Below are 14,064 nucleotides of genomic sequence, written 5' to 3' on the forward strand. Positions count from 1 at the left end.
AGGGCGGAGTTCGAGTCCTGGGGTCGGGCGAAGCGGAGTTCGTCGTCTTCTGGGGCTGAGCCCAAGTCCGAGCCCTGGGTCGGGCGGAGCGGAATTCGTCGTCTTCTGGGGTTGAGCCCAAGTCCGAGCCCTGGGTCGGGCGGAGCAGAATTCGTCGTCTTCTGGGGCTGAGCCCAAGTCCGAGCCCTGGGTCGGGCGGAGCGGAGTTCGTCGTCTTCCGAGGCTTAGCCCGAGTCCGAGCCCTGGGTCGGGCGGAGCGGAATTCGCTGTCTTCCGGGGCTTAGCCCGAGTCCGAGCCCTGGGTCGGGCGGAGCGGAATTCGTCGTCTTCTGGGGCTGAGCCCAAGTCCGAGCCCTGGGTCGGGCGGAGCGGAGTTCGCCGTCTTCCGGGGCTTAGCCCGAGTCCGAGCCCTGGGTCGGGCGGAGCGGAGCTTCCTATGGTGCCTGCGGCCGGGCCTGACTGCCTGTTAGCCTCACTCTGTCAAGTGGCACCGCAGTCGGAGCGGCGCAGGCGGCGCTGTCTTTCTGTCAGACCGGTCAGTGGAGCGGCGAAGTGACGGCGGTCACTTCGGCTCTGTCGGCTGAAAGGCGCGCGTCAGGATAAAGGTGTCAGGCCACCTTTGCATTAAATGCTCCTACGATTTGGTCGGTCGGCGCGGCGATTTGGTCAGGGTTGCTTCTTGGCGAAGACAGGGCCTCGGGCGAGCCGGAAATATGTTCGCCGCTGGAGGGAGGCCTCGGGCGAGGCGGAGATCTTCCGGGGTCGGCTGCCCTTGTCCGAGGCTAGGCTCGGGCGAGGCATGATCGAGTCCCTTGAATGGACCGATCCCTGACTTAATCGCACCCATCAGGCCTTTGCAGCTTTATGCTGATGGGGTTTACCAGCTGAGAATTAGGAGCCTTGAGGGTACCCCTAATTATGGTCCTCGACAGTAGCCCCCGAGCCTCGAAGGGAGTGTTAGCACTCGCTTGGAGGCTTTCGTCGCACTTTTTTGCAAGGGGACCAGCCTTTCTCGGTTGCGTTTTGTTCCGGTGGGTGCGCGCGAGCGCACCCGCCGGGTGTAGCCCCCGAGGCCTCGGAGGAGTGGTTTGACTCCTCCGAGGTCTTAATGCCTCGCGTAATGCTTCGGCTGGTCTGGTCGTTCCCTCATGCGAGCTGGCCGTAGCCCGGGTGTACGGTCGGGTCCCAAGTTCTCGGGCTGGTATGTTGACGCTGTCAACGGTTTGGCCGAAGCCAGGTTTGCGAGAGCAGCCCCCGAGCCTCTGCACAGGGCGAGAGGGCGATCAGGGACAAACTCAACTTTTTTACATACGCCCCTGCGTCGCCTTTCCGCAAGGAGGAGGGGGGGAAAGCGCCATGTTGCCCTCGGTGGGCGCCGAACATGGTGTCTCCGGTGAGCTGCAGGCGGGTAATCCGAGCGAACGTCCATGCCCCATTCGCTAGGGGTCGGCTAGAGGCCCAGAGGCGCGCCCAAAAGTACCTGCGGGTGATCTGCCGGACCCGGTCCCCTGTCGACGGGGTCCGAGGGCTCGATACCTCCCTTTGATGGGATTCCGTTACAAGATCGTTCCCGCTGGTCTCGGAAATGTCCTAGGGTACCTCGGGAGCGCAGCCCGAGCCTTGGTTATGTATCGAACGTACCCATGGTCATCCCTCGCTCTGTGTCTGAGGTGGCTGTGAACCCTTCGGGGGCCAGCCTTCGAACCCCTGATCAGTAGTGGGCGCGGAGCCCGAGTAGCCTGAGGCGGTCGTTGAACCCTTCCGAGGGGCCGGCCTTCGAACCTCTGACCAGTAGTGGGTGTAGAGCCCACGCGATCTGAGGCGGCTGTCGAACCCTTCCGAGGGGCCAGCCTTCGAACCTCTGATCAGTAGGGAGGCTCAGAGCCTGGTTCCTTCACGGAGAAGGATCCTTTTCGAGGTATCCCCATTTCCCGGTCCCTGTTGTAAGAGAGAGAAAGAGGAAAAAAGGAAAAGGATTTAAAAATAAAATGACGTGGCGTACCTTTTTTTGATGCGGTCATTATTGCGAAGGCGAAGCGTCGCCCGCTTCCCCTGCCAGAGGCGCCGCCTTTCCCGCCGTGGAGTTAATGCGACGGCGACGGGGCGTGCGGTTCGCGGGGCGGCCGTTGTGCGTGCGCGAGCCGTTCGAGGAACGGCTGTTTCGCTTCGTGTTTTTGAATCCCGCGGCCGGTCCGGGCGGAACATTGAACGGGTCTCGCCTTGGTCTTTATATACTCGGGGGAGGGTCTGGTGATGGTTCTTTGCTCCGCTTCCTGCCTCCCTCTTAGGTTTTCGCAACCCGAGAGACTTAGCCAGAGAAAAGGAAACCACCCACCCTGTCCTTTGCACCGCCACCCCTTCTGCTCGGTGATGGCCGACCGGGTGACCATCATCTCGTCGCGCGACCCATGGCCTTTCTCCATAGTGACGGCGGGTGATCTGGAGGATCTTGTTGCTGAGGGTTTACTTCGCCCTCTCTCTGATGAGAGGCGGCCGGAATGGATTCCCCCCGTGAGCGGAGCCGCTCCGTCCCCACCGCCGGGGTACATCGTGAGCTTCGTCTCCTTCCACGAGCGGGGATTTGGTGTGCCGGCGAGCCGCTTTATGCGGGCGATCCTGCACCACTACGGGGTGGAGTTGCACAACCTCAGCCCCAACTCCATCTCGCAGGCCGCCATCTTCGTAGCGGTGTGCGAGGGGTACTTGGGGATCGCCCCCCACTGGGACTTATGGACTCATCTCTTTTTCGCGGAGCTTTTCGCTTCACCGACGGGGGAGAGAAAGGTCCGCACGGCAGTGCAGGCCGGCGGCTGCATCCTTCAGCTAAGGCAGTCGCGGGTGTCGCTGTATATTCCCGCCATCCTTGCATCCTCGAACAAAGGGTGGCAGCGCCGGTGGTTCTACCTCCGGAATGACGGCGAGTTGCTCTCGCCGTTTTCCCAGCGAGTAGTCACCGTCGCCGCCGATGCTTGGCGCCACGGGACCCCGCACGAAAGACAGAAGAACCTCGAACCCCTTCTCAAGGCCTTGGAGGTGTTGCGGAAAGGGGGACTCACCGCCGCGGGAGTGATTGCCGCCATCCACCGTCGGAGGGTGCTTCCCTTGGCTGAGCGACGGTTGCCGCTTTGGGAGATGACACCGGAGGCTGATTTGGAGGGCTCGCGGATGTCCTCGGATCCTCTTCCCTTCGACGTTCTCCACGGGCGGGTGGCCGTCGCGTTGGGGAAACCGGACCCCAGCGCCTTCTCCCAGCCTTTGATGCGCCCTGACCAAGGGTGCGTGACTCTGGTGAGTGTCCGCTCCTTCCTTCCTCTTGCATCGGGTTGCCCCTGGTTCTTACGGTCGGGATTTCCATCCGTCTTCAGGAGGTAGGGTGGCACAAGCCTTCCCTGCCACGGGTCCCGCAGGATGCGGTGGACCGAGCAGCGCGGCGGGTTGCCGCGGAGGAGAAGAAGAAAAAGAAGGACGCGGAGAAGGCCCGAGCCCGCGAGCGGATGCGGGCTCGAGACGCATTGGAAAAGCTCCGTCGTCGGCAGGAGAGGGAGGGGCTCCCGAGGGAGCCGTCGCCGGAATCGCCTGATGATGACGACGATGATGAAGATGATGACGAGGAAGACGACATGGCTGCCCGCCTCGGCTTCAGCCCTGGCTTGAGGTTAGGCCAGGAGCCGTCAAGCCAGCCCTTGAGTGGGCTGATGCCGTCAGTCCCCAGAGTCGGGACGCCGAGGTCCCAGCCCGAAGAGCGGGGGCAGACCGAGAGGGTACTTGACCCCTCGGCTGGGGGAGTTGAGGCGACCCCGGGGAGCCAGGCCGAGGCGTCTGTTCCCCGAGAGCCGTCGCCCACGCCAGCAGCGCAGGAGAGCGACCCTCAGGTCGCCGTGGCAGTGCCTGGGCAGTCCGCCTCCCGGGCGTCCAAAGCGCCCAAAGCAAGGGTGGTGCCGAAGCTGCCGGCGAAGCGGACCTCGGCGACGCCTTCGGGGGTCGAGATCCGAGAGACCTCCCCTCAGGCACGGTTGATCATGGCCCGGAGCGGGTAAGTATCTTGGAACGTCTTCGTCCTGGCTTTTCATTCGTATGTCCCGACCGTGATTTTTCTTTCCTCCTTAGCAAGCGAAGCCATGGCCTGACCGATCTGGCTCCCCGAAAGGCCCTTAAGACGGCGTCGGCTTCCGCAGCCGGCGCCACTCCGGGCCTTGCCGTTCAGCTGACCTTCTCGCAAGGCGCTCCACAGCAGGGGGCTCAGGCGGCACCAGTCGCCGTGGAGCGAGTTCCCGAGGCTGGCTCTTCTGCCGAGGCGGTCATCGTGCTAGGGGAGGCGGCTGACGCGGACGTGGCCCCAGCCCCACCGGACGTGCCGGCGGTGCTGGCACCTGTTGCTACTGAAGCCGCTGCAGTCCCAGTCGGGGAGCGACCTGTCGCTGCCGACGCTGAGACGGCCGAGGCGTTAGCGCTTGGTGCCTCGGAGGAGGGGGGCGTGGAGACGCGATCCGTCCCGCCGAGCGGCAGCCTTGTCGCTGTGCGGCGGAGCTCCGAGGGTCGGCGCCAGTTGCTCCGGTTCCGGACCCGTGAGGCCTCGGATCCCTTCTTCGTTCTCGACGATGAGCGGGAGGAGCAGTCCTGGGACGAGCTCCGCGAGTGTGCCGAAGCAACGGTGGGGTCGCTCCGGTCGTCGCTGGAGGTTTTCTGCAGGGACGTCCCCAAAATCCTCCAGGTAACGGTTTCAGGCATACCTTTTCTTTTTTGTGACCAAGGCGTCTTTCGTGACGCCCCGCTTCCTTCCCTCAGGATCTGACGGATCTGAGCTCCGCCAAGTCGTTGTTCATCCGCCACGAGGTCGACGTCTGGGGCTCGCTGTGATCCCTGAGGACCTCGCTCGCCGGGGCTACTGCGCGCCTCTCTCAGCAGGGCGCCGAGGCGGTGGACCTTAGGTTGCACTGCACTGATCTGAGAGCCGAGGCGGCAGCGGCACGCGCGGAGGCGGCAGCGGCGCACGCAGAAGTGCAACGACAGCAGTCGGAGTTCGACCGGATCGTCAATGAGCGGGACCAATCTCGGGGCCGGGCTGCCGAGGTCGAAAGCCGGGCTAAAGCCCTTGCAGCCGACATAGCCGTAGCCCAGGTCGCAGCCTCGGAGCAGCGTGCCCGAGCCGGAGGTACGCCTTGGCCATTTTCGGTTTTCGTTTCGGCTTGTTTCCTCCGCTTGTGTTTGAGATCTTTCGTTCTGACTGTTCGCAGAGCTCGAGTCTGCCAAGGCGCTTGCCGAGGCGCTTGCCGGGGCGGCCGAGCAGAGGGAGGCTGACCACGCGGCCATGTCCGAGGCCGTCTCGGACTTCTGCCGGGTCCTTGGCTCCGGCGACGTCCCCTCAGGAAGCTCCCCTCAAAGTCGCCTGCAGGCCTTGGGCGATCATGTGCGCGGCAGACTCCGCGAGGCACTACACCACGGCGTCAGGCGGGCCTTCGCCGTGCTCGCTTCCCACTACGTTGTGGACCTGGAGCGGGTCAGCGAGGGGTATTGCCTTCCTGACGAAGATGAAGCCACCCTGGCAGAAGTCCAGAGGCTCGATGCGGCCGTCGCGGGTCCGAGCGCAGTGCTGGCGACCACCTTCGAGGCTGAGATCCTCCCGCCTGCGCCGTCATCCGAAGCCGGGATGGACTTTGCCGAGGGCGGGGACGAAGCCGAAGGCGCGGCTCCTTCCCGGGGCGACGCCTAACTCTGTCGGAGCAGTTTCTGTTGGATGCACGTGTGTCTTTCTGCGGCCGCTGAGGCCTGAACACTTTATTACCGTTGCATAAAGTCGTGCTCCTTTCCCTTTCATTTTGCGTGTCCGGCCCCGCCTGTCAGTAGCGGGGTGGCTTCCCCAAGTAGGGGTCACTTTTCGTGGCGGGTGACGAGTGAGGTGTCCGTAACCCAGAGGCGTAGGAGTCCCTCGGTTCAGTCAGCCTTGCCACTTACATGCACCCGCGTTCGCTCCTTGGGGTCCTGCTTCCGGCATAGCCGGGGGAACGCAAAAGCCTTTTCGATTGAAAATTTTGACGTAGAGGGGTTCCCCCCTTTTTAGCCCCCGAGGGAGGGTCGGGTTCTGCCGAGGCAAGGCTGACCCTTCCTTGATGACTAAAACTTGCGTGGGGGCAAGGTAAGCGAACAACTTGAAAGAATCTTAAGGGTAGAGGCGACGTAGCTGTTAGACGTTCGAAGTGTTGGTGCAGACCTCGCCTTGACTGTCGGCTAGTTCGTTTGTTCCGGGCTTCAGAACTTTGGCGATGACAAGCGGCCCTTCCCAGGGGTGCGTGTAACCCCCGGGTGTCTCCAACAAGGGCTCGGGGTGCGGTGGTGGAGCTCCTTCCCATCCCCCAGCAAGACGAACGACTTGGCGCGCCGCGCCAACCACCGAGCTTTGGCTCGGTCGAGGGGTAGCTCTCCTCGGTGGAGATATTGCAGGTACGGGGTCTGCCAGTTTCGATTAGGCGTGACCCCGCTTCGCTCCTCCTCGACACGCAGTGCCTCGCCCTCGGGTGCCGAGGGTGCCTCGGGCCGAGCTGAGGGTGCCTCTGGCCGTGCCGAGGATGCCTCGGACTGAGCCGAGGGTACCTCGGGCTGGGCCGAGGGTGCCTCGGGCTCGGGCGTGTCGTCGATTTTGATAGAGGGTTGATGCAGGTCTCGGGAGCAGGCTTCCGGGGGAAACGTTATTCGCCCCGAGGCGGTACAGAGGCAGGCCCCTTTTGCCGAGGTGCGGGATGAAGAGGCTTAGGGCCGCAAGACATCCCATGACTCTCGGTACGCCTTTCAAGTCCTTGATGGGCCCCATGCTGGTGATGGCTGCGATCTTCTCCGGGTTGGCTTCGATGCCCCGCTTGGAGACGATGAACCCCAAGAGCATGCCTCGGGGTACCCCGAAGACACACTTTTCGGGATTGAGCTTCACGCCTTTCGCCTTGAGACATCGGAATGTCACTTCAAGGTCGGAAAGGAGGCCGGAGGCTCCCCTCGTCTTGACTACGATGTCATCGACGTAGGCCTCGACCGTCCGGCCAATGTGTTCGCGGAACACATGGTTCATGCACCGCTGGTACGTCGCGCCCGCATTCCTCAAGCCGAACGGCATGGTGACACAGCAGTACATGCCGAAGGGTGTGATGAAAGAAGTCACGAACTGGTCGGACTCTTTCATCCTGATTTGGTGATACCCGGAGTAGGCATTGAGGAAAGACAGGGTTTCGCACCCAACAGTGGAATCCACGATTTGATCGATGCGAGGCAGAGGGTAGGGAACCTTCGGACATGCTTTGTTTAGACCAGGGTAGTCTACACACATCCGCCATTTCCCTCCTTTCTTTCTCACAAGCACAGGGTTGGCAAGCCATTCGGGATGGAATACCTCTTTGATGAACCCTGCCTCCATTAGCTTGTGGATCTCCTCGCCTATGGCTCTGCGCTTTTCTTCATCGAATCGGCGCAGAGGCTGCTTGACGGGTCGGGCTCCGGCTCGGATATCCAGCGAGTGCTCGGCGACATCCCTCGGTATCCCGGGCATGTCCGAGGGACTCCACGCGAAGATGTCGGCGTTCGCGCGGAGAAAGTCGACGAGCACTGCTTCCTATTTGGGATCGAGCTCGGAGCCGATCCGGATCTGCTTGGAGGCGTCACTGCTGGGGTCGAGGGGGACAGACTTAACCGTCTCCGCTGGCTCGAAGTTGCCGGCATGACGCTTCACGTCTGGCACCTCCTTAGAGAGGCTCTCCAGGTCGGCGATGAGGGCCTCAGACTCGGCGAGGGCCTCGGCGTACTCCACGCACTCCACGTCGCATTTGAACGCGTGTTTGTACGTGGGGCCGACGGTGATGACCCCGTTGGGGCCCGACATCTTGAGCTTGAGGTAGGTGTAGTTGGGGACGACCATGAACTTCGCGTAGCATGGCCTTCCCAGTACCGCGTGGTAGGTTCCTCGGAACCCGACCACCTCGAACGTCAGGGTCTCCCTTCGGAAGTTGGAGGGTGTTCCGAAGCAGACGGGAAGATCGAGTTGTCCGAGGGGCTGGACGCGCTTCCCGGGGATGATCCCATGGAAAGGCGCAGCGCCCGCCCGGACCGAGGACAGATCGATACGCAGAAGCCCGAGGGTCTCGGCGTAGATGATGTTGAGGCTGCTGCCTCCGTCCATGAGGACCTTGGTGAGCCTGACGTCGCCGATGACGGGGTCGACGACGAGCGGGTATTTCCCCGGGCTCGGCACATGGTCGGGGTGGTCGGCTTGGTCGAAGGTGATGGGCTTGTCGGACCAGTCTAGGTAGACTGGCGCCGCCACCCTCACCGAACAGACCTCCCGACGCTCTTGCTTGCGGTGCCGAGCCGAGGCGTTCACCGCTTTCCCACCGTAGATCATGAAGCAGTCACGGACCTCGGGGAACTCTCCTGCCTGGTGATCTTCCTTCTTGTCGTCGTCGCGGGCCCTGCCACCCTCCGCGGGTGGCCCGGCCCTGTGGAAGTGGCGCCGAAGCATGACGCACTCCTCAAGGGTGTGCTTGACGGGCCCCTGGTGGTAGGGGCACGGCTCCTTGAGCATCTTGTCGAAGAGGTTGGCACCTCCGGGGGGTTTCCGAGGGTTCTTGTACTCGGCGACGGCGACAAGGTCCGCGTCGGCGGCGTCGCGTTTCACTTGCGACTTCTTCTTGCCCTTCTTCTTGGCGCCGCGCTGAGTTGACGCCTCAGGGGCATCTTCCGATGGGCGGCCCTGGGGCTGCTTGTCCTTCCGGAAGATAGCCTCGACCGCCTCCTGGCCGGAGGCGAACTTGGTGGCGATGTCCATCAGCTCGCTCGCCCTGGTGGGGGTCTTGCGACCCAGCTTTCTCACCAGGTCGCGGCAGGTGGTGCCGGCGAGGAACGCGCCAATGACATCCGAGTCGGTGATGTTGGGCAGCTCGGTGCGCTGCTTCGAGAATCGCCGGATGTAGTCCCGGAGAGACTCTCCCGGCTGCTGTCGGCAGCTTCAGAGGTCCCAGGAATTCTCGGGGCGCACGTACGTGCCCTGGAAATTGCCGGCGAAAGCTTGGACTAGGTCGTCCCAGTTGGAGATCTGCCCCGGAGGCAGGTGCTCCAACCAGGCGCGAGCGGTGTCGGAGAGGAACAGGGGGAGGTTGCGGATGATGAGGTTGTCATCGTCCGTTCCACCCAGTTGGCAGGCCAGACGGTAGTCCGCGAGCCATAGTTCCGGTCTCGTCTCCCCCAAGTACTTTGTGATAGTAGTCGTGGGTCGGAACCGGGTCGGGAACGGCGCCCGTCGTATGGCCCGGCTGAAGGCCTGCGGACCGGGTGGTTCGGGCGAGGGACTCCGATCCTCCCCGCTGTCGTAGCGTCCCCCACGCCTGGGGTGGTAGCCTCGGCGCACTCTCTCGTCGAGGTGGGCCCGACGGTCGCGGTGATGGTGCTCGTTGCCGAGGCGACCCGGGGCCGCAGGCGCTGTGTTGCGCGTGCGCCCGGTGTAGACCGAGGCTTCCCGCATGAATCGAGAAGTCGCGACATGATGTTCCGAGGGGTACCCCTGCCTTCGGGAGGCGGAGCTCTCGGCCCGCCGGACCGCGGCGCCTTCCAGGAGATTCTTGAGCTCTCCCTGGATTTGCCGCCCCTCGGTGGTTGATGGCTCCGGCATCGCGCGGAGGAGCATTGCTGCTGCAGCCAGGTTCTGGCCGATCCCACTAGATGCGGGTGGCGACCTGACCCTGACATCGTCAGCGATGCGGTGCTGGAAGCCCTGGGGTAGATGACGCATTTCTCCAGCTGGAGGTTGGCCTGCCCACGCCTGCCCGACGTCCCGGCGGATCAGCTCAAGCGCTCCTGCTCCCTCGTCGAGCCTGGCCTGCACCCCGCGGATTTGCTCGAGCTGTGGGTCATGGCCCCCCGACTGAACGGGGACCACAGCTAGCTCCCGTGGGATGTCAACGTGAGGCACCGGCCTAGGGAGATCACCGTCCTCCGGCATGCCGAGATGGTTGCCTTCGGAGGGACCCCCTAGATCGACGTGGAAACATTCGCGGCTTGGGCCGCAGTCCTCGTCGCCGAGGCTACGGCTACCGTCGGAACAGTCAGAAAGGCAGTAGTCGCATGCGGTCATGAAGTCCCGCATGGCACTGGGGTTGCCAAGTCCGGAGAAATCCCAACAGAAGCTGGGCTCGTCGTCTTCCTCGGACCCAGAGGGCCCGTAGGTCGAGACATCCGTCAGCCGGTCCCAAGGTGACCGCATACAAAACCCCAGAGGGTTGGGACTCGCCTCTACGAGAGCGTCCGCCAAAGCGAAGCCGCTAGGCGGGTCGAGGCTGAATCCGAAAGGCGTGGGATGGGAATCGGTCGGTACCTCTTGGTCGACGGGCGGTGATGAAGTCACGTCGGGGACTGACTGCACCGTCGTCTCAGGTACGAGGGTGACACCCAGCAAGCCTTCCGCGAGCGTGCTGGCGTCGTCCGTTTGCTCGGGATTGGCGTGTCGCGGGGAGGTCGATGCGTGAGGTCGATGCCCGGCGCGCCCCCCGTTGGGGTGCTGGCGCTGTCGACTCGCTCGACAGCCGATGAGGCGCTGCCTCCTGCTTGGCCTTGGTTGCCCCGCCTCCTCCTCCGTTGGCGGGGAAGAGGACGGGGCGAGCTCGAAGGTTATTCTTCCACCACGCGGGGAAGACGTCGTCGATTCCGCCGTCGGCGGGCGGGCTGTCGGCCGCCATTGTCGCTGTCGCCCGGCGGTGGAAGGAGTATCATGTTGTAGCTGCCGTCGAGGGACATGAACTCAAGGCTCCCGAAACGGAGCATCGTCCCGGGTCGGAGAGGTTGCTGGAGACTGCCCATCTGGAGCTTGACGGGAAGCTGTTCGTCAACACGCAGTAGGCCCCTACCTGGCGCGCTAACTGTCGGCGTTTCGAGACCGGGGGGTCCCTAAGCCGACGAGTGAAATGTCGCCGCGTGCCCCAGCCCAGATGGGTCAGCGCGAGGCCGAGCGCGAAGGGGGGAAGTGAGGTGGCCGGAGATGGGCGTGAGAGAGGTGGAAATCCCGCGTCCTTCGTGTTCGTCCCGCGCCCAGGTCGGGTGCGCTTGCAGTAGGGGGTTACAAGCGTCCACACGGGAGAGGGAGCGAGCGGCCTCACGCGAGCGCCTGTCTCGTCCTCGTCCCCGCGTGGCCAACCCTCTGTAAGAGGACCCTGGTCCTTCCTTTTATAGGCGTAAGGAGAGGATTCAGGTGTACAATGGGGGGTGTAGCAGAGTGCTACGTGTCTAGCGAAGGAGAGCTAGCGCCCTAAGTACATGCCGTTGTGGCAGCCGGAGAGGTTTTGGCACCCAGTTGGTGTGATGTCGTGGCCGTCCGAGGAGCGCTGGAGCCTGGCGGAAGGACAGCTGTCGGGGCTGTCGAGTCCTTGCTGACGTCCTCTTGCTTCCGTAAGGGGGCCGAGAGCCGCCGTCGTCAGGGAGCGTGCGGGGCGCCATCATTGCCTATCTGGCGGAGCGAGCCAGATGGGACGCCGGTCTTGTTCCCCGTAGCCTGAGTCAGCTTGGAGTAGGGTAATGATGGCGCCTCCCGTTGACGTGGCCGGCCCGCGCCCTAGGTTGGGCGATGTGGAGGCTCCTCCGAGGTCGAGGTCGAGTCCGTCTTCCGTGGCCGAGGTCGAGTCCGATCCCCTAGGTCGGGCGAGGCGGAGGCCGTTGGCTGAGGCCAGGGCGGAGTTCGAGTCCTGGGGTCGGGCGAAGCGGAGTTCGTCGTCTTCTGGGGCTGAGCCCAAGTCCGAGCCCTGGGTCGGGCGGAGCAGAATTCGTCGTCTTCTGGGGCTGAGCCCAAGTCCGAGCCCTAGGTCGGGCGGAGCGGAATTCATCGTCTTCTAGGGCTGAGCCCAAGTCCGAGCCCTGGGTCGGGCGGAGCGGAGTTCGCCGTCTTACGAGGCTTAGCCCGAGTCCGAGCCCTGGGTCGGGCGGAGCGGAGTTCGCCGTCTTTCGGGGCTTAGCCCGAGTCCGAGCCCTGGGTCGGGCGAAGCGGAATTCGTCGTCTTCTGGGGCTGAGCCCAAGTCCGAGCCCTGGGTCGGGCGGAGCGGAGTTCGCCGTCTTCCGGGGCTTAGCCCGACTCCGAGCCCTGGGTCGGGCGGAGCGGAGCTTCCTATGGTGCCTGCGGCCGGGCCTGACTGCCTGTCAGCCTCACTCTGTCAAGTGGCACCGCAGTCGGAGCGGCGCAGGCGACTCTGTCTTTCTGTCAGACCGGTCAGTGGAGCGGCGAAGTGACGGCGGTCACTTCGGCTCTATCGGCTGAAGGGCACGCGTCAGGATAAAGGTGTCATGCCACCTTTGCATTAAATGCTCCTGCGATTTGGTCGGTCGGCGTGGCGATTTGGTCAGGGTTGCTTCTTGGCGAAGACAGGGCCTCGGGCGAGCCGGAAATATGTTCGCCGCTGGAGGGGGGCCTCGGGCGAGGCGGAGATCTTCCGGGGTCGGCTGCCCTTGTCCGAGGCTAGGCTCGGGCGAGGCGTGATCGAGTCCCTCGAATGGACCGATCCCTGACTTAATCGCACCCATCAGGCCTTTGCAGCTTTATGCTGATGGGGGTTACCAGCTGAGAATTAGGAGCCTTGAGGGTACCCCTAATTATGGTCCCCGACACCTTTAAAGTAACTTGACATGTGGAGTCACTGGAATTTGGAACCACTTCACGGACCACAGCCAGCCCAACTGCCCAAGTCCCGTACTCTCGTTGCCACAACTGCAACTATTGTTTGTGAGAAACTGGGAATATTTTATGACTTAACCACGTTTTTTTTGGAACCAAATATGTTACAACTAATCTTTTCTTTCCTAAAGTGTGCGAAGTTAAACTTATAATGGGCAAACGGATATATCCGCGAATGTCTGTTACCCGTGGGTAACGGATGTGGATACTGTTTTTTATTCGTAGCAGGTAACGGGTACGGGTTCGGATATCGAATATAAGTCGCAGATATGGATGTCCAGAGACACTATCCGCTGATAGTTTATCCGTTGCAATCCCTAACAATACCCAAGAAAATTCAACACAATGGTGATAATAAAGATTCTTTCTCGCGTCACATTATCCAATATATAGAATCTAAAGTGTTTGGATTCATTGCACATAAAAATTATCTAAATATGAGATTTTGTAACTAACCAAACATGGCCTTAATACAGTGATCGAGTATAAAAATACTCACAATATAGTTAGACCTTAAGGGGAACTCCAACAGTCCGAGGGTTTATTTGGTTCATTACTGAAAATCTGAATTTAGCTATGAGAAAACTGTTACGAGTTGTGGAAAAGCTAAAATATATTTGGTTGATGTTAGAACTTGCCGACACGTGGTCAAGCTAGCTCAAACAGTGGGAGAACGAAAACAGTTTGATGCCAGCCAACACAATGTATTAGAGCAATCGTGTTTTTTCCGTCCCCCGCAATAGCGCTGTACGTAGGTATTTATAGGTAACCAGAGGACGGTTCCACCTGTCAAATACGATAATGCCCCTAATTACCTACGTTATCCCTAGAATATTCCCCTCCCAGGGGTTATCGTGAGTCATTACAGTGTGATTAAGTACATACATGGACGGACAAACTATCAACTCTGCCCGCACAGTGGCTTACAAGTGGGACCCTATGACACAAGGTGATTTTACACGGCCCCATTACAATAACGTGCGGGTAACGACACGTAGTCTTCGCGCTCCATGCGTCCAGCCTTTGTTAGTCGTGGAGGCCTTCGACATTATCGGTTGCGACGAAAAACGGCGAAGCCTTCGCCCGTTCCGTACGCTCCCCCTGTCATGAGGCTCTTGCTCTTCAGTTTTCGCTTGCTTTTGCTTTCCCTCCGACACGTTCCGCTTCTGCTATGAATGAGCCCAACAGTTGAAACATCTGTTAACTGTAAAATTTATAAAAGCATGATAGCTTCGTAACATGAATGACACTAATCTGGAATATCTAAGATATGAGATGATTTTGAATTGAACTATAAGAGTATAAGAGTATGTAGGTTTCCAGAAATCTATTCTACTTTTTGTGCTTGTTTGATTGAGGTTCTAGTCTAGTTAAAAAA

Source organism: Zea mays, chromosome 3 (assembly GCF_902167145.1).
Source record: "Zea mays cultivar B73 chromosome 3, Zm-B73-REFERENCE-NAM-5.0, whole genome shotgun sequence".
Taxonomy (NCBI): Eukaryota; Viridiplantae; Streptophyta; class Magnoliopsida; order Poales; family Poaceae; genus Zea; species Zea mays.